The sequence below is a fragment of the Heteronotia binoei genome, chromosome 12, assembly GCF_032191835.1.
Source record: "Heteronotia binoei isolate CCM8104 ecotype False Entrance Well chromosome 12, APGP_CSIRO_Hbin_v1, whole genome shotgun sequence".
NCBI lineage: Eukaryota > Metazoa > Chordata > Lepidosauria > Squamata > Gekkonidae > Heteronotia > Heteronotia binoei.
In genome coordinates, this window is record NC_083234.1 from 4,168,863 (window position 1) to 4,188,475 (window position 19,613).

Sequence of the window (19,613 nt, forward strand, 5' to 3'; positions counted from 1 at the left end):
CACCAATCATTTCCGACTCTGGGGTGACGATGCTTTCACAACGTTTCCACAGCAGACTTTTTACGGGGTGGTTTGCCATTGCCTTCCCCAGTCATCTCCACTTCACCCCAAGCAAGCTGGGGACTCATTTGACCGACCTTGGAAGGATGGAAGGCTGAGTTAACCTGGAGCCGGCTACCTGAACTAGCTTCTGCTGGGATTGAACTCAGGTTGTGAGCGGAGGGCTCCGACTCCAGGACTGCAGCTTCACCACCCTGCACCACGGGGCTCTTAAAAATGGTAGGTGATCCGATATATCGATGTATTGAAAATGTATTAAAGATGGCGGATGCTACCAATTCCATTGATGTTTAGATTTTATGATTCAAGCATTTCTTCTGGATGTCGTAAAAGAAAAAGATCCCCAGCCACAATATGATGTTCGAGGTGGCCCACCTTGAGGTGGGTTCGATAATGCCCTCATACGCCCCCACACATGATGCTGGCCATTTGTGATAGGGAAGGTACTCTTTCTATTAGATGTCTCTCTCCTTTCAGCTGCAACCTGAAGGTGAACTGGAGCTACTTGAATAAATGTTTTTAAGGTTTTTAAACAGAGGCTAGATGGCCATCTGACAGCAATGAGGATCCTGTGAATTTAGGGGGAGGTATTTGTGAGTTTCCTGCATTGTGCAGGAGGTTGGACTACATGACCCTGGAGGTCCCTTCCAACTCTTCTATGATTCTAACAGGCTTCCTCCTTGGGAGGTGGTGGGCTCTCCTTCCTTGGAGGTTTTGAAACAGAGGCTAGATGGCCACCTGACAGCAATTTAGGGGGAGGTGTTTGTGAGTTTCCTGCATTGTGCAGGGGGTTGGACTAGATGACCCTAAAGGTCCCTTCTGTTCCAACTCTATGATTCTATGTAAGTTTGCTCCTTTTTTTGCAATATACTTCTTGGGGGATTTATTTATTGTACTCACTATCACATTTCTATGACTGAACAAAACTCTGCTGTGTTAACCAAAAATCTCAAGAGAAAGATGTGTCTTGGCTTGGTCTTTAAAAAAGAGGAGGGTAGCTGCCAGAGGAGCCTTGTGAGGGGCATTTTAAAGGTGAGGCACCACCACTGAAAAAGCCGTGTCTCTTGTCACCTCTGCAATAGGGGACAAAAAGAGCAGAGCCTGTGAGGAGGATCTTAATCAGTTGGTTGATCAAATGAATAGTGCCCACTCTAGGACGGCAAGAAAGACTGCCCTCTGCCTGGGGCATGGGATGGCCTAGCCTTCACTCACAGTAGGATTGCCAACCTCCAGGTGGTGTCTGGAGATTTCCTGGGATAATATCAGGTCTCCAGAAGGCAGAGAGTAATTCTTCTGGAGAAAATGGCTGCTTTGGAAGTTGGTCTCTATGATATACCCTGCTTAAGTCCCTCCCCTCTCCGAACTCTGCCCTCTTCAGGGATCACCCTCCAAATCTCCAGGTATTTCCTGAGACAGAACTGGCTACTTTAACCCTCCAGACCGCCCCCCCCCCCATCAGTAATACTTCTGGCAACTTGATTAATAAAAAGAACTCAAGGCTTTTTTGTAGGAAAATCTCAGCAGGAACTGATTTGCATATCAGGCCACGCCCTCTGATGCCACCATTGTTTCACACAGGACTTTTTTGTAGGAAAAACTCAGCAGGAACTGATTTGCATATCAGGCCACACCCTCTGATGCCACCATTGTTTCACACAGGACTTTTTTGTAGGAAGAACTCAGCAGGAACTGATTTGCATATCGGGCCACAACCTCTGATGCCACCATTGTTTCACACAGGGCTTTTTTGTAGGAAAAACTCAGCAGGAACTGATTTGCATATCGGGCCACACCCCCTGATGCCACCATTGTTTCACACAGGACTTTTTTGTAGGAAAAACTCAGCAGGAACTTATTTGCATATTGGGCCACACCCTCTGATGCCACCATTGTTTCACACAGGGCTTTTTTGTAGGAAAAACTCAGCAGGAACTTATTTGCATATTGGGCCACACCCTCTGATGCCACCATTGTTTCACACAGGACTTTTTTGTGGGAAAAACTCAGCAGGAACTGATTTGCATATCGGGCCACACCCCCTGATGCCACCATTATTTCACACAGGGCTTTTTTGAAGAAAAAAACAGCAGGGACTCATTTAAATATTAGGCCACACCCCTGGTGCCAAGCCATCCCAAACTGTGTTCCTAAGCGCTAAAAACCCCCAACCATGTTAGCCAACATGCGGTGCCTTCTTTTCCTTGGTTCTCAGCCTTTGTTTTAAAGTGTGGACTCTGGTTCAGCTCTACTCATTTAGGATTTTTAACTAACACACACACGCAAACATCACTAGGATGACTGCCCACCAGTCCAGCTCCAGAGAATTCCTCCATTTCAACCACATGTCTGAGATTTTGGACCAACTTTGAGCTTTCTGGATTTCTGCCCCTCCATGAAACACAGATTAATGTGCCTCCAAGTGCTGGTACCTGCAAGTCTCCCTCCACTGAGCATTTAGGGGATCAGAGGTCTGAGCGATGCGAAAAGATGGACATGTGTCCTACAAGACCTAACATTTGGGGGCCATTGAGATGCGTGTTTTACAGCATTGCTCCGTAAGATTGGCACTCAGCTCAGAGGTGACAGCCCCCCATGAGCACCAGAGAGCTAATTTTAGCTGTTTTTTCTCACTTTTTTTTTTTTTTTGCTTTTCTGAAACCCTCAGCCTCTCCTGCCGCATTCTCAGGGCCTCCGATGAAAGTGTGGATTTGTCTGGCATTTTGTGTTTAATCCCAAATCTGTCAGGGCTTGTTAAATTTGATGGGGCCTGAAAGGTCTGGTGTTAAGCAAATACGCAGTGACCAGAGCCTTTGATGAGAATCAAACTGAACTCTAATCCTGTGGTAATGGCTTTCGCCGCAAGCCGGCAGGGCCCCGGGATAAACAAGAGGAGGGCAGTGCCGGGAGACAGAGAGGGCGTCCAGCCGAGTCAAGGGTGGACATCACAGCTTTATTGCTCATATATTTTTTTTTAAACCCCTCTTTCGTCAGGATGGCTTTTAAAGTGACAGGATTTGTGCATCTTCATTGCCTCTCGGCCCCCAACGGAGGCTGGCTAACACGGATTCTGATCCTTCTGCTAACACCTGTCACATTTGACTTTTCTCTCTGGAAAGTGGGGAGTGAAAGAAACCAGCTCTGTGTACCTGGCTGGTGGAGAACTTTTGTCAGCACCCCAGGAAAGCGGAGGGTGAGGGGTGGATGAAGGTGCTTGGATGAAGTTGCCAGCAGTACCAGCTGAAAAGGAAAGGGGGGGGGGAAGAGTCTCGCTGTGTCTTGCTGTGGCTCAGAAAGAGATCTTCTGCTTGACATGCAGAAGGTCCCAGGTTCAATCCCCAGCGTCTTCAGTTCAAAGTAAGACCTCACCTGGAGTCTTGTGTTCAGTTTTGGGCACCACCTTTTAAGAAGGATATAGACAAGCTGATATGGGTCCAGAGGAGGGCGACAAAGATGGTGAGGGGTCTGGAGACCAAGTCCTATGAGGAAAGGTTGAAGGAGCTGGGGATGTTTAGCCTGGAGAGGAGGCAACTGAGAGGTGATAGGATCACCATCTTCAAGTATCAACAGAAGTATGGTGTCCACATCACGTGATGTGATGGTATCGCTTTACTCTGCTCTGGTAAGACCTCACCTGGAGTATTGTGTTCAGTTTTCGGCACCACAATTTAAGAAGGATATAGAGGAGGGCGACGAAGATGGTGAGGGGTCTGGAGACCAAGTCCTTTGAGGAAAGGTTGAAGGAGCTGGGCATGTTTAGCCTGGAGAGGAGGTGGCTGAGAGGTGATATGATCACCATCTTCAAGTACTTGAAGGGCTGTCCTATAGAGGATGGTGTGGAATTGTTTTCTGTGGCCCTGGAAGATAGGACCAGAACCAATGGGTTGAAATTAAATCAAAAGAGTTTCTGGCTGAACATTAGGAAGAACTTCCTGACCATTAGAGCAGTTCCTCAGTGGAACAGGCTTCCTTGGGAGGTGGTGGGCTCTCCTTCCTTGGAGGTTTTTCAACAGAGGCTAGATGGCCATCTGACAGCAATGAAGATCCTGTGAATTTAGGGGGAGGTGTTTGTGAGTTTTCTGCATTGTGCAGGGGTTGGACTAGATGACCCTGGAGGTCCCTTCCAACTCTATGATTCTAGGGTTCTATGAAAGAATCAAGCTGGAGGAGATGCAAAAGAGCTCAGCCTGAGCCTCTGGACAGCAGCTGCCAGTCTGAGCAGACAAGGCCAATGTTCCCTCTAAGCTGCACAGTCTTGTGAGCAAAAATTCTACTTTGTGAACGACTGACATGAAAGTGGTGAGCAACTCCATAAATTATTGTGCTCTGAAGCCATTTTTCCTGAGCTAAGACAGAAATGTGTGAGCTGGAGACGAAAAATCTGTGAGCTAGCTCATGCTAACTCAGCTTAAAGGGAACATTAAACAAGACAGGCCTTGATGGACCAGAGGTCTGAGTCAGTTTAAGGCAGGCTTCCTCCTCGGGAGGTGGTGGGCTCTCCTTTCTTGGAGGTTTTTAAATGGAGGCTAGATGGCCATCTGACAGCAATGAAGATCCCGTGGATTTGGGGGAGGTGTTTGTGGGTTTCCTGCATTGTGCAGGGGGTTGGACTAGATGAACCTGGAGGTCCCTTCCAACTCTAGGATTCTATGATACAATGGGTTGAAATTAAATCAGAAGAGCTTCTGGATCAACATTAGGAAGAACTTCCTGACTGTTACTGCAGTTCCTCAGTGGAACAGGCTTCCTCAGGAGGTAGTGGGCTCTCTTTCCTTGGAGGTTTTTAAACAGAGGCTAGATGGCCATCAGACAGCAATGAAGATCCTGTGAATTTTGGGGAAGGTATATGTGAGTTTAGACTGGTTCCTCAGCGGAAGAGGCTTCCTCCTTGGGAGGTGGTGGGCTCTCTTTCCTTGGAAGTTTTTAAGCAGAGGCTGGATGGCCATCTGACAGCAATGAAGATCCTGTGAATTTGGGGGAGGTATTTGTGGGTTTCCTGCATTGTGCAGGGGGTTGGGCTACATGACCCTGGAGGTCCCTTCCAACTCTAGGGTTCTATGTGTTCACAATGGAATGTGTGGGGAAGTTATTTTAACGATGCTTTCCACATCTGTGGCGGGGAGGGGCTGTGGCTCAGTGGTAGAACAACTTCTTGGATGCAGAAGGTGCCAGGTTCAGTCCCCAGTTTCTCCAGTTTAGAAAGAGGTGAGAAAGCCCTCGGCCTGAGACCCCAAAGAGCCACCGCCAGTCTGAGGAGACTGGATCGATCCTGACGGACCAAAGCGTCTGATTTAGTGAGGGGCGGCTCCATGGGTCCATCGCTGCATCAAACTGCATTTTGAGAAAATCTGAAAACTTGGCAAGGATTTTTTTTTAGGGGGGGGGGAGGAGGTTAAAAGCCCACAGCAAAACTTTATTGGAAAGGAATTGGCTTGACTTTTGTGGCTCAGCCCAGGCCGATTATGCCTCTGATCCATCACAGCTCTTTTCTTCCTGGCCTTTCCCCACACGGCAGCAGACTCACGATGCACGGACGAGGCATTGACTTCCCGAAGCAAACCTCAGGACCAAAAGTTACTTTTGAAGAAGAAGATGATGATATTGGATATATATCCCACCCTCACTCTGAATCTCAGAGTAGCGCACAATCTCTTACCTTCCTCCCCCACAACAGACACCCGATGGGGTAGATGAAGATATTGGATTTATATCCCACCCTCCACTCCGAAGAGTCTCAGAGCGGCTCACAATCTCCTTTCCCTTCCTCCCCCACAACAGACACCCTGTGAGGTAGATGAAGATATTGGATTTATATCCTGCCCTCCACTCCGAAGAGTCTCAGAGCGGTTCACAATCTCCTTTCCCTTCCTCTCCCCCACAACAGCCACCCTGTGAGGTAGATGAAGATATTGGATTTATATCCCGCCCTCCACTCTGAAGAGTCTCAGGGCAGCTCACAATCTCCTTTACCTTCCCCCCCCCCCTCACCAACAGACACACTGTGAGGTAGATGAAGATATTGGATTTATATCCCGCCCTCCACTCTGAAGAGTCTCAGAGCAGCTCACAATCTTTTTTCCCTCCCCCCCCCCCCCACAACAGACACCCTGTGAAGTAGATGAAGATATTGGATTTATATCCCGCCCTCCACTCTGAAGAGTCTTAGAGTGGCTCACAATCTCCTTTCCCTTCCTCCCCCAGAACAGGCACCCTGTGAGGTAGATGAAGATATTGGATTTATATTCCACCTTCCACTCTGAAGAGTCTCAGAGCAGCTCACAATCTCCTTTACATTCCTCCCCCACAACAGACACCCAGTGAGGGGGGCAGGGCTGAGAGAGCTCTCCCAGAAGCTGCCCTTTCAAGGACAACCTCTGCCAGAGCTCTGGCTGACCCAAGGCCATTCCAGTAGGTGCAAGTGGAGGAGTGGGAAATCAAACCTGGTTCTCTCAGATAAGAGTCTGTGCACTTAACCATCTACACCAGACTGGCTCTCTTTTGGGAGAAGACTTTTGGAAGAGCTCTTATTGATAAGCCATAACTGGGTGGATTATGCTCAAGAAAAGCAGAAAGACCTTGCTTGCGCCATCCAGTCACAACTGAGTTATTTTTTTCCAAGGCAAGTGAGAAGCAGTGGTGGTTTGCGATGCATCTTCTGCAGAGCCTTCCTTGGTGGTCTCCCTTCCAAGTTCTGACCCTGCTTCACTTCCCAGATGTGACGAGATCCAGCCCACCATGCTGCCATCGTTCCAAAAGACTTTCAACCAGCTTACTACTATCTGACAACAAAGGAAGATATTTGAAGTCTGGGAAGTTAAATCTTCTGCACTAAAAACTGTTCTAGCGTGAATTCCAAATATGTCAATTGGTTTTTTCGCTGGACCACATGATGATTAATGGAACATCATATAGGGTTGCCAACCTCCAGGTGGAGCCTGGAGAGCTTCCAAAATAAGAACTGATCTCCAGTAGACAGAGATCAGTTCCCCTGGATAAAATGGCTGCTCTGGAGCGCCGATTCTATGGCATGAGGCCCCTCCCCTCCCCAAAATTTAACCTCCTCAGGGCCAGCCCCCAAATCTCCAGGAACTTCCCAACAGAGAGCTGGCACCCCTAGACATCAGACATATCACTTTATGGAATAGAGCACACAAGAGTCGAAGCAGGAAATCAAACACCCACATTCAATGATTGCTCAGCAAATAGCAGAGCCTTTACAGAATATCTGCAGATTTGACATCAGCATTTGCAGTGGGGGAAATTGAGAGGCCCAATTTTGTTCCTGCTCAGATTGTGAGTCCCAAGTGCTGGTGTTTGTTTCCCTGCGTTGCTAGAGACCATCTGCATTCTCAGATGAGATCCAGTTTGGTGCAGTGGTTCAGTGTGCAGACTCTTATCTGGGAGAACCGGTTTGATTCCCCACTCCTCCACTTGCAGCTGCTGGAGTGGCCTTGAGTCAGCCATATTTCTTGCAGACCTGTCCTTGAAAGGGCAGATTCTGTCAGAGCCCTCTCAGCTCCGCTACCTCACAGGGTGTCCTTTGGGGGGAGGTAAAGGAGATTGTGAACCACTCTGAGACTCTGAAATTTAGAGTGGAGGGTGGGATTTAAATCCAATATCATCATCATCTTCTTCTGCAAGGAGAGCCAGTCTGGTGTGAGAGTCAGTTTGATATAGTGGTTAAGTGTGTGGACTCTTATCTGGGAGAACTGGGTTTGATTCCCCACTCCTCCACTTGCAGCTGCTGGAATGGCCTTCGGTCAGCCATAGCTGTGGCAGAGGTTGTCCTTGAAAGGGCACCTGCTGTGAGAGCCCTCTCAGTCCCACCCACCTCACAGGGTGTCTGTTGTGGGGGAAGAAGATATGGGAGATTGTAAGCTGCTCTGAGTCTCTGATTCAGGGAGAAGGGTGGGGTATAAATCTGCAATTCTTCTCTTCTTCTTCCGGCATCCTCCTGCTTTCTTTGCTGATGGGCAAAAAAAAAAATCATGCAACATTGCGGAGTTGTGTGAGTCTGGATCTTTGACAGTTCAGGTTCTCCATCACCAAATATAAATTGCTGCTTCTCTTTTGATGAATCCTTCCAAATAAAGGGAGGGGAGGGTGGAGGGTCTGTCTTTGCAGATCTTTCTGTTTCCCAGGAGAGCACCACTCTGCCATCTGATGAAACATTCATGCAAAAGATATAAACACTTTGCAAAGAGATACTTAAGCAATCAGATGCTCGGGAGGGGGGGGGTACTGCCTGCTAACCGCGGGGACCAGGGCTGGCAGACATGAAAGGCAGCCGCGTGCCTCCCCGGTCCCTCCGCTGCGTTTCCATATTCAGACTCTTTCCCCAGCGGCCCTTTTGCCACCAGAAGGAGGCACAAATTGGACTCATTTGTTCATCTTCTTTTTTTCCTTGTCGCTCCAGAGTTTTTAAAAAGAAACAGTTATTTCAAAGTCATGCTGAATGGGAGGCGGGAAGGAGATGCGCTCACGACATTCTGAAAACATCAGGAATGGGTTTAGGCTCTTCCACCTTCATTTGATTATTTGCATTTCCTATTCCTTCCCACTCACCACCCACCCCCACCCACACACCATTTTTGCAAGGCACCGGTGGTGTAAAACAAGCCTTATTCAACCTGAGCAGCAAGAAAAAAGCAGAGTGCAAAACAGGGGACTCCAGTCTTTAGGAGCCTGTGGCAATTCTGACACAGCACTGCCACAAAATGGCTGTCTTGAGATGCAGACCCAGAAGATGAAGAAGAAGTAGACAATATTGATTTATACCCTTCCCTCCACTCCGAATCTCAGAATCCCAGAGCAGTTTACAATCTCCTTTCCCTTCCTCACCCCTCCTTTCCCTTCCCCAGCCCTGTGAGGTGGGTGGGGCTGAGAGAGCTCTTACAGCAGCTGCCCTTTCAAGGACAGCTCTGCAAGAGCTATGACTCACCCGAGACCATTCCGGCAGCTGCAAGTGGAGGAGTGGGGAATCAAACCCGGTTCTCCCAGGTTAGAGTCCACACACTTCACCACTACACCAAACTGGGAAATACTTGAAGATTTTGGAGGTGGAACCTGAGGGGGCCAGAGGTTGGGGCCTAAAGCCATACAGTCCAACTTCCCAAGCAGCCATTTCTCCAGGGGAACTGATCTCTGTTTTCATTGTTGCAGAAGAGGAGGAGGAGGAGAACAAGAAGAAGGGTTGGTTTTCATTCCCCAGTTTTCTCTACCTGAAGGCGTCTCAGTGTGGCTTTCAGTTGCTTTCCCTTCCTCTACCCATAACAGACACCCTGTGAGGTAGGTGGGACTGAGAGAGGTTTGAGAGAACTGTGACTGACTCAAGGTTGCCTAGCTGGCTGCATGTGGAGGAGGAGGGAGGAATCAAACCCGGTTCTCCAGATTAGAGTCCACTGCTCTTAACCACTGCACCATGCTGGCTCTGTTTTGACCGATTCTCCTTGGTTCTGCTTTTGATTCGGCCTCCACTGGTTTGGGAAGCTTTTGTTGAGAGATGATGTAAAAGCCAGCTAAATAAATAAAACATTTCAGCAAGACAACTTTTGATATTCCTGTTTGCAAAGTGGGGTAACTTTAACTGTGGGAAGGGGGGAGATTACCTGTCCTCAGAATCTATTTACAGAAAAATATAACCAAGCCAGGCTGTGATCAAATGCACTAAACAATGCACTGTCAATTCACTTTCAATGGATTTTTCAGCTGGATGTTCCCAGTTCACACAGTAAAATCCAGTTAGGAAGTGCATTAAAAGTGGATTAAAAGTGTGTTATTTTAGTGTGTGTGATTGCAGCCCCAGTGTCTTAAAAACCATAGCCTTTTGTTCCCATAAAATTGCAAGATTAATTTATTTATTTTTTAAAAAAATTCAAGTGCTGGGTTTTTTGTTTTTTGTTTTGTTTTAAATGACCCGTATCTTCAGTTAAATGGGCTAGCAAACAGAAGCCTGGACCTTCAGGATCTTGAACTAATTTGGGAAACTTGTTCTTATCTGGGTGTGTCAAATCCCTGTATTACAATACAGCAAAATGCAGTAATAGCCGGCAGGCTAGGCCACCTGAGGCCTTGGCAGCCGATTGGTCAAACAAAACCACACACAAAAAATGCAATACTGAGATAAATCTGCCACTGCTTGATACAGCTTGGCAAATAATTCAGACTTTGGGCAATAAGTCCAGTATATAATGGAGAAAACCTTCCACTTTTTTCCATTTGTTGGATATTCGTAGAGAAAAATATTATTTAGCAGAGCTGGAAATGAGCAGCGCAGCAAAGAATATGCAGAGAACATATGTGTGTTTAAAAGAATACGATTGCTTTAGAAGAAGAAGAACTGCGGATTTATACCCCACCCTTTTCTCTGAATCAGAGACTTAGAGCGGCTCACAATCTCCTATATCTTCTCTCCCGACAATGGACACCCTGTGAGGTGGGTGGGGCTGGAGAGGGCTCTCCCAGCAGCTGCCCTTTCAAGGCCAACTCTGCCAGAACTATGGCTAACCCAAGGCCATTCCAGCAGGTGCAAGTGGAGGAGTGGGGAATCAAACCCCTGTTCTCCCCGATAAGAGTCCATTCACTTAACCACTACATGTTTACAGCTAGAGAACAAAACTAGGAATGGCTTCTCTTCTCCAAACTTAGACAAAGGGAGGAAAAGGAACCATAAAATGCAGAATAGGCAACACATTGATTTCCAATCACAACACTCAGTTGCAGGTCATTGAACTAAGACCTCCTACAGACTTTCGCAGGCTTTCTTTCTAGCTAACAGATAGGTTACAGAAAACACATGTGACTTCCTGTTTACTAACAAGAAGTACTGAAGTGTTGCAGCTTGCTAATCCCAACACATTCCCAAGGACATAACCAGGACTTTTTTTTTGTAGCAGGAACTCTATTGCATATTAGGCCACACCCCTCTTATGTAGCCAATCCTCCAAGAGCTTACCGGGCTCTTCTTTCAGGACCTACTGGAAGTTCCAGGAGGACTGGCTACACCAGGGGTGTGTGGTCTAAAATGCAAAGGAGTTCCTTCTACAAAAAAAGCCCTGGACATAACTGTTCCTCAGAAAAGATGATGATAATCATGATCTACTGATGGACGGCCAGCCGGTCTGTGCCCCGGAAAATCTTGATCAGGCACTACAGGCCGTGGCTGAGTGGCTCAGACTGAATGGGCTGAGGCTAAATCCTGCGAAGACAGAGGTCCTTTGCTTGGGTCGCCATGGGCCGGGAGAGGGAATCCCCTACCAGTTTTTGACGGTGCGCCGCTGACAGCGGCGGACAGGGTCAGGAGCTTGGGGGTGCTATTGGAGCCTTCCCTAAAGATGGAGGCTCAGATAGCAGCCGCTGCCAAGTCCGTTTTTTCATCTTAGGCGGGCAAGGCAGTTGGCCCCCTTCCTGGAGCGCGACGACCTAGCAACAGTGATCCATGCTACGGTCACCTCGAGGTTGGACTACTGCAATGCCCTCTACATGGGGCTGCCCCTGTCCCGAACTCGGAAATTGCAGCTGGTGCAGAATGCCGCGGCCTGGCTGTTATTGGGTATCCCAAAGTGGGGACACATTCGGCTGGGTCTTCGGACCCTGCACTGGCTTCCAGTGATATACCGAGTCTGGTACAAGGTGCTGGTTATTACCTTTAAAGCCCTATATGGCCTGGGACCTGCCTACCTGAAGGACCGTCTCTCCCCACATGTTCCCCAGAGAGTACTGAGGTCGGGAACACAAAATCTCCTCACTATCCCTGGGCCAAAAGAAGCCCGCTTGAAATCCACCAGAGAAGGGGCTTTCTCTGTTATGGCCCCTACATGGTGGAATCAGCTGCCGGAGGAGGTGAGGGCCCTGCGGGACCTTGTCCAGTTCCGCAGGGCCTGTAAGACGACCCTCTTCCGGCTAGCCTACACCTAGCTAAGATGAGAACTCAATGTAGCTTGCCAGACTTCTGTTTTATATGTATTTGGAACGTTTACTGGTTTTTAAGGTTTTAACTGTTTTAAATGTTTAATGGTTTATATATTTAAATATTGTTTAATTTTTATGTTGATCAATTGCTGGAAGCCGCCCTGAGCCACTTGTGGGAAGGGCGGGATACAAGTCATAGATAGATAGATGATAGATAGATAGATAGATAGATAGATAGATAGATAGATAGATAGATAGATAGATAGATAGATAAATGATGAGTTGGTTTTATACCCCACCCTTCACTACTTGAAGGAGTCTCAGAATGGCTTACAATCTCCTTCCCTCCCCGTCCCCACAACAGACACCCTGTGAGGCAGGTGGGGCTGAGAGAGCTCTGACAGAAACTGCTCTTGAGACAACAGCTCTGAGAGAACTGGGACGGTCACCCAGCTGACTGCATGTGGAGACGTGGGGAATCAATCCTGGTTCTCCCAGATTAGCGTCCACCACTTTTACTCACTACACCATGCTGTTGATGTTGCAACTTGCCATAACACCCAAATATTACTAGGGCTGCCAGATCTGTGTTAGAAAATACCTGGAGACTTTGGGGGTGGAATCGGGAGAGGGTGGGGTTTGGGGAGGGGAGGGGCCTCAGCACGGTCCACCCTTCCAAGCAGCCATTTTCTCCAGGGGGGCTGATCTCTGCCAGCTGGAGATCAGTTGTAAAAGCAGGAGATCTCCAGGCCCCACCTGGAGGCTGGCAACACTAAAGATTACTGATATACCCCTTTGGGTTGCCAAATTCCAGCTAATGGCTGGATCTCTTGCAATTGCAACTAATCTGCAGACTACAGAAGTCAGTTTCCAGGGAGAAAATGCCTGCCTGGGTGGGTGGACTCTGGGCGTTCTGCCGCACTGAACCTTGGGGATTTCTCTACCCACAGCTGGAGATGGAACCTGTGATAGGATATTTGAAGATCCAGCAAAATCTATGACAAGGTGACAGGAATAACTAGAAGCATATGTTGGGGTTATTATTCTTATTATCTCTTCACTTCATTTCTAGTCTGCCTTTCTCACTGAGCCTCAGGGCGGATTACAAAATATAAAAACCAGATCAAACCAAGAACAAAAGACCTCCAGGAAGTCATGAAGTGGGACTGTGGAATGGAAAACAATGCAAACAAAGAAAAAAAAACCCCGAAGGCAATAAAATTGTTTCACGCACGACATAACCTTCATGCAGAAAATGGATCACAAAGGTGAAGACTCTGCAATGAAGGGAAGAAAATCTGTACAGTAAGCACTGAAATGGACCACAGTCCCGTCCCTTATAAAAGTGACCTCCTGAGTGGTTCTAAACTACAATCTGAATCCCTTGATAAAATCCCCTCCTGAATGTTTTTCACCTGCACATTGACAAGTGTGGGAGTCGTCCTGACCTCCTCAGGCAGGCCGTCCCATGAGGTAGGGGCCACCACCCAAAAGGCAAACGAACAACCAGTTGCCAGTCTTGGCTATTTGTAGGCTGGGAAGATCAGGAGGTCTTGTTCAGCTGAGCAAAATAGTTGCGGTGGTGCATTGCAGAAGAGGTAGTTCTGCCTAAGACCATTAAGGGCTTTGTAGATGATAACCAAAACATTGACTCTCATCTGGGAACTGATCTGTAATCAATGGAGTGTCAGCATACAAACATAATAGAAGTCATGTTGGATTAGGCCAATGGCCCATCCAGTCCAACATTCTGTGTCACATAGTGACTAAAAAAAACCCAGGTATCAGGAGGTCCATCAGTGGGGCCAGGACACTAGCAGCCCTCCTACTGTGCCCCCCAAGCACCAAGAATGCAGAGCATCACTGCCCCAGACATAAGAACACAGGAGAAGTCATGTTGGATCAGGCCAGTGGCCCATCCAGTCCAACACTCTGTGTCACACAGTGGCAAAAAAAAACCCCAGGTGTCATCAGGAGATCCATCAGTGGGGCCAGGACACTAGCAGCCCTCCTACTGTGCCCCCCCAAGCACCAAGAATGCAGAGCATCACTGCCCCAGACATAAGAACACAGGAGAAGTCATGTTGGATCAGGCCAGTGGCCCATCCAGTCCAACACTCTGTGTCACATAGTGGCAAAAAAAAACCAGGTGTCATCAGGAGATCCATCAGTGGGGCCCTCCTAGAAGCCCTCCTACTGTGCCCCCCCCCCAAGCACCAAGAATGCAGAGCATCACTGCCCCAGACATAAGAACATAAGAGAAGCCATGTGTGACACAGAGTGTTGGACTGGATGGGCCATTGGCCTGATCCAACAGGGCTTCTCTTATGTTCTTATGTGACACAGAGTGTTGGACTGGAGGGGCCATTGGCCTGATCCAACATGGCTTCTCTTATGTTCTTATGTGACACAGAGTGTTGGACTGGAGGGGCCACTGGCCTTATCCAACATGGCTTCTCTTATGTTCTTCTGTGACACAGAATATTGGACTGGAGGGGCCACTGGTCTGATCCAACATGGCTTCTCTTATGTTCTTCTGTGACACAGAGTGTTGGACTGGATGGGCCATTGGCCTGATCCATCATGGCTTCTCTTATGTTCTTATGTGACACAGAGTGTTGGACTGGAGGGGCCATTGGCCTGATCCAACATGGCTTCTCTTATGTTCTTATGTGACACAGAGTGTTGGACTGGAGGGGCCATTGGCCTGATCCATCATGGCTTCTCTTATGTTCTTATGTGACACAGAGTGTTGGACTGGATGGGCCATTGGCCTGATCCAACATGACTTCTCTTATGTTCTTATGTGACACAGAGTGTTGGACAGGATGGGCCATTGGCCTGATCCATCATGGCTTCTCTTATGTTCTTATGTGACACAGAGTGTTGGACTGGAGGGGCCATTGGCCTGATCCAACATGGCTTCTCTTATGTTCTTATGTGACACAGAGTGTTGGACTGGATGGGCCATTGGCCTGATCCATCATGGCTTCTCTTATGTTCTTATGTGACACAGAGTGTTGGACTGGAGGGGCCATTGGCCTGATCCAACATGGCTTCTCTTATGTTCTTATGTGACACAGAGTGTTGGACTGGATGGGCCATTGGCCTGATCCAACATGACTTCTCTTATGTTCTTATGTGACACAGAGTGTTGGACAGGATGGGCCATTGGCCTGATCCATCATGGCTTCTCTTATGTTCTTATGTGACACGGAGTGTTGGACTGGAAGGGCCATTGGCCTGATCCAACAGGGCTTCTCTTATGTTCTTATGTTAACTGGATTGTGATTCATCATTCCTATACTGTATCCAATAAGTGACTATCCAAGACATGATTGGAGGCCTGTCCTCCTGGAGCCCTGCAGTTGGCCCCTGGGAGTCAGGATCTTGGTTGCAAAGGAGTCTGGGAAGTCCAGCAAACACACCATCTCATGTGCTTCTCATCCCTTTGCCCCTCGTCTAATGAAAGTGACCTTATTTTTTTTTTTTTTAAAAAAGCTAGCCGATTATTTGGTCCGGGAAATGCATCGCGCCCTTCCAGCTGCATTTACTAAGTTCATTCCTCATGCGGATCATGTGGAAAGGGGGAGGGACTGATTGGAGTGTGGGGCTGGGAGCCTTTATTTGCTCTGGGCTGTTGACAAAAGAGGCTAATTCACAAATAAGAGTGGAAATGAAGATGTATCTCCCTTCCAACCTCTGCTAAAATAGTTTTCTTTGTAAATTAAAATAATTCATTGTGCATCTCGAGAAAAGTTATGCGCCTTGCGCACTCTTGTTAGTGTGGTCTGTACTTTTAATTTGCTCCCCCCCCCACACACAGCTAATTACCTGCCAGTTAAAGAGGGATCTGCTCTTTCATATGCATTGAATACATGTGTGGATCTCTGTTTGGGGAGGGGAGTGGCAGATAATGCTGTCCAACAGTTTGGGTTGCATTCGACACTGGGGGGGGGGTGATTGGGAGGGGCCTGTGTTCAAATCTAGTCCTGGACTCTGTGGAGAGGCATTGCCTGAAGTGCACCAAGCAGGTAGTTCTGTTCTGTCCGTCAGCCAAAGGCAAAGTGCCAAACTTTAAGACTGATTCCCCACTAGCCTTACCCCACCCTCACTCTCCTCTTCTCTCAATCAATCAATCAATCAATCAATCAATCAATCAATCAATCATTTTATTTATATCCCGCCCTCCCCGCCGAAGCAGGCTCAGGGCGGCTAACAACATTAAATCAATACATTAAGTTATACAATAATGTTTAAAAACAATAACTAGTTTAACAATTTAATTAATTTAAATTTAATTAATTTTAATTCTCTGCAGGGCTTCGGTTGGATTTCGCACAAGTTGATCCGGGGCTGCAACTAGTTCCACTTCTCTCACAGGGTTTTTAGAGTATCTTGCTTGCTGCGCGAAAGAGGCAGAGCAAATTGCAGCCTCGGGGCGGCTTGTGAGAAATCCGACGGAAGCCTCGCTGAGAAGATGCGAGTGAGAGTGAGGTAAGGCTGGTGGGGAATCCGTTTAAGTTTTTCTACCAGACTTGGCCAATCCAGAGGCTTCCTACAGGTGTCCAATCACAGCAGCTGTTGTTGCCCCTTCTCTTACTGCAGAGTGCTTTGGGGGCTCAGGGGGGGGCCCGTGAGGTACAACTCAGCCTTTGCCCATGAGGTGGTTTTTAAACAAAGGCTAGATGGCCATCTGACAGCAATGCAGATCCTGTAAATTTAGGGGAAGGTGTTTGTGAGTTCAGTCAGTCCTAAGGGAAATCAACCCTGACTGTTCCCTGGAAAGTCAGATGCTGAAACTGAAGCTCAAATACTTTGGCCACCAAATGAGAAGGGAGCACTCCCTGGAGAAGACCCTAATGCTGGGAAAGACAGAAGGCAAAAGAAGAAGGGGACGGCAAAAGATGAGATGGCTGGACAGCGTTACTGATGTAACGAACACGAATTTGAGAACATAAGAGAAGCCATGTTGGATCAGGCCAGTGGCCCATCCAGTCCAACACTCAATGGCCAATACACACACACACACACAGTGGCTAATAGCCACTGATGGACCTCTGCTCCTTATTTTTATCCAATCCCCTCTTGAAGCTGGCTATGCTTGTAGCCACCACCACCTCCTGTGGCAGTGAATTCCACATGTTAATCACCCTTTGGGTGAAGAAGGACTTCCTTTTATCCGTTCTAATCTGGCTGCTCAGCAATTTCATTGAATGCCCACGAGTTCTTGTATTGTGAGAAAGAGAGAAAAGGACTTCTTTCTCTACTTTCTCCATCCCATGCATAATCTTGTAAACCTCTATCATGTCACCCCACAGTCGACGTTTCTCCAAGCTAAAGAGCCCCAAGTTTTAACCTTTCTTCATAGGGAAACCTTTAATCATTCTAGTTGCTCTTTTCTGCACTTTTTCCAATTCTATAATATCCTTTTTGAGGTGCGGTGACCAGAATTGCACACAGTACTCCAAATGAGACCGCACCATCGATTTATACAGGGGCATTATGATACTGGCTGATTTGAGCAGACTTCGGAGGATGGTGGAAAACAGGAGGGCCTGGCGTGACTTGGTCCATGGGGTCGCAAAGAGTCAGACTCGACTGTGCAACTGAGCAACAACAACATTTGTGAGTTTCCTGCATTGTGCAGGGGGTTGGACTAGATGACCCTGGAGGTCCCTTCCAACTCTATGATTCTATGAAATGTTATGAAAGGAGGGACGGTGGCTCAGTGGTAGAGCATCTGCTTGGAAAGCAGAAGGTCCCAGGTTCAATCCCTGGCATCTCCAAAAAAGGGTCCAGGCAAATAGGTGTGAAAAACCTCAGCTTGAGACCCTGGAGAGCCACTGCCAGTCTGAGAAGACAATACTGACTTTGATGGACCAAGGGTCTGATTCAGTATAAGGCAGCTTCATATGTTCCTGGCCTGAACCTCTGACCCCTGCAACTCTAGGATCAAGACCAGGAGAGAACCTATTTCACTGGAAAGGAAAGGTCCCCTGTGCAAGCTCCAGTCGTTTTTGACTCTGAAGTGACGCTGCTTTCACAATGTTTTCACGGCAGACCTTTTACGGGGTGGTTTGCCATTGCCTTCCCCAGTCATCTACACTCCCTCCCCCCCCCCCCCGCACGCTGGGTACTCATTTTACTGACCTCGGAAGGATGGAAGGCTGAGTCGACCTCGACCCGGCTACCTGAACCAGCTTCTGCTGGAATCGAACTCAGGTTGTGAGCAGAGGGTTCCGACTGCAGGACTGCAGCTTTACCGCTCTGTGCCACGGGGCTCATGGCTATTTCACTGGGGCCAGTGCAAAAGAATGCCCCCATGCCTTTGTGCCCCCTTAATTTCACAAACTAGTGATGCATCTTAATAGACCTCGGCAATAGGGTGGTTCTGACCAATACTGTGAATTCTGGGGACGCTTTTAAGGCAACCTGCCTGGGAGGGGAAGATGGAGGAGAAAAAGGGGGGGAGGCTTCAGTGGGCGCATTGAATGCGGCACCATCCAGCGGCACAGCGGGGCTCCTGGACTTATCTCCTCCACTCATCTCAGTGATGAATGGGATTCATATCACATCCACATTTAATATTGTCTCATCTGCTCCCATCTACAGAAACCCTTTTATTCTGAATGTCGCAGCGGAGGCTGATTTTAACGCTTTCCACGCCGGGCCTTTGTAGGGCTGGGAAGGACAATTCCATAGGAGCTGAATATAGGGGGAGGGATATTCAGGAACATCCTTCATGAATTAGGAATGTCAACACCCAGAGCCCCAGAGCATCCCCACTTTATCCAACTTTCCTTCAGGCATGCCCTGAGCAGCGGAGCGGGTAATTCTGATGTTTCAACTGCGATGGAATATGGAAGGTTATCTGTTGATTAGAACTCGGATGAGTAAACACCAGACGGCTTAATTGGCTGGCTATTTGCTGCTAGGTCCCATTCAAGATGCTGGTTATCACCTCAAAAGCCCAACAGGACTGGGGACTGGCTTCATTGAAGGACCATCTCTCCTGGTGGGAACCTGTGAGCCAACTGAGATCCTCAAAGACCTCTGCCCCTGCTGTGCCCTCTCTTGAAGCTGTTAGAACAGTGACATGCTTAAAGCTATCTGTTCGTTCTACTCTTACGGTGCTCATTCTTTGATTCGACCTCCCTGAAGAAGTGAGAAGAGTTCTTACACAGTCTGGGCTTGGAAGGCAAAGGAAAGCTGCCTTTTAAGAAGAGGATGGAACTGTGGCTGCATTCAATGGTGGGGAAAGATTTGGGGCGGATTGTTCAATGGTTTGTTTAGAAAATTGTGACTGCTACTTCCCCCTGAGAGCCGTCTGCTCCGGGAGGTGTGAAGATTGACTTTTGCCATGATGTATTCTGTAACCTTTACACCTTGAACTGTTTTACTTTGAACCTCTACTTTGACCTGTAGAAACCTCCCAACTCCAGCTATGCTTGCTATTTTTGCATTCTGTATTGTAACCATCACATATCCACTATCACCCTGTGCCAGACACTTCAAGGCTGAGGAGTTTGGTTCACAGAGATCACCTTGCACCTGCCTTATTTTGGCTGCTGTGTGACACAGAGTGTTGGACTGGATGAGCCATTGGCGTGATCCAACATGGCTTCTCTTATGTTCTTCTGTGA

At 47.9% G+C, this 19,613-nt stretch overlaps 1 non-coding gene across 1 annotated transcript; it reads left to right on the forward strand.

The window, feature by feature from the left end:
- Window positions 1-17,689: 17,689 nt before the first annotated feature.
- On the forward strand, window positions 17,690-17,756 carry TRNAS-GGA (transfer RNA serine (anticodon GGA)). The gene has a single exon. It is a non-coding gene; the product is annotated as a tRNA-Ser (tRNA).
- Window positions 17,757-19,613: the final 1,857 nt, after the last annotated feature.